The sequence below is a fragment of the Mandrillus leucophaeus genome, unplaced genomic scaffold (assembly GCF_000951045.1).
Source record: "Mandrillus leucophaeus isolate KB7577 unplaced genomic scaffold, Mleu.le_1.0 Scaffold112, whole genome shotgun sequence".
Taxonomy (NCBI): Eukaryota; Metazoa; Chordata; class Mammalia; order Primates; family Cercopithecidae; genus Mandrillus; species Mandrillus leucophaeus.
The window spans coordinates 693,702-694,752 of record NW_012099432.1 but is presented as its reverse complement, the minus strand read 5'-3'; the positions used below and the strand labels follow the sequence as shown (position 1 = coordinate 694,752).

Here is a 1,051-nt window from a genome sequence, read left to right as displayed (position 1 = left end):
TTAAAAAAAAAAAAAAAAAAAAAAAAAAACCTTTGGGAGGCTGGGCCTGGTGGCTCACGCCTGTAATCCCAGCCCTTTGGGAGGCCAGGGTGGGAGGATTGCATGAGCCCAGGAGTTCAAGACCAGCCTGGGCAACATAGTAAGACCCCCATCTCTAATTTTTACTTATTTATTGTTATTATAAAAATTATAATTATAACTTATGCCGCCAAAACAATAATTTTTTTTTTTTTTTGAGATGGAGTCGTACTCTGTCGTTCAGGCTGGAGCACAATGACATGATCTCGGCTCACTGCAACCTCTGCCTCCTGGATTCAAACGACTCTCCTGCCTCAGCCTCTGGAGTAGCTGGGGTTACAGGTGCCCACTACCAGCCTGGCTAACTTTTGTATTTTTAGTAGAGATGGGATTTCACCATGTTGGCCAGGATGGCCTCGATCTCTTGACCTCAGGTGATCCACCTACCTTGGCCTCCCAAAGTGTCGGGATTACAGGCGTGAGCCACCATGCCTGCCCACTTTTTTTTTTTTTTTTTTGAGACAGGGTCTTGCTCTGTCACCCAGGCTGGAGTGCAGTGTCGCAATCATGGCTCACTGCAGCCTCGACCTCCCAGGCCCAAGCCATCCTTCCTCCTCAGCCTCCCAAGTAGGTGGGAGCGCAGGCCTGCACCACCACTCCTGGCTAATTTTTTTATGTTTCTAGAGATGGGATCTCCCTATATTACCCAGATTCCCATTTCTTTCTAAAAATCAATAAATAAAATTTTCAAAGAAAAACAAAAGCTGTTGTGTTGGGAAGAGCATTTTACAGATGAGGAAACTGAGGCACAGAGTAGGAGATAATGTGTCCAGGCTCATAGAGCAAGGACATGGAGAACTGGGATTGGAACCTGGCAGGCTGTCCCTGTGCTTACTATTTTTCAAATAATAATAATTGGCCGGGCGCGGTGGCTCACACCTGTAATCCCAGCACTTTGGGAGGCCGAGGCGGGTGGATCATGAGGTCAGGAGATTGAGACCATCCTGGCTAACATGGTGAAACCCCGTCTCTA

General features: G+C 47.1%; 1 protein-coding gene across 1 annotated transcript in view; it reads left to right on the top strand.

Moving 5' to 3' along the window:
* The window catches only part of ZGLP1 (zinc finger, GATA-like protein 1), a 5,823-nt gene that overhangs the window by 3,042 nt on the left and 1,730 nt on the right, over positions 1-1,051 (top strand). The window lies entirely within an intron of this gene.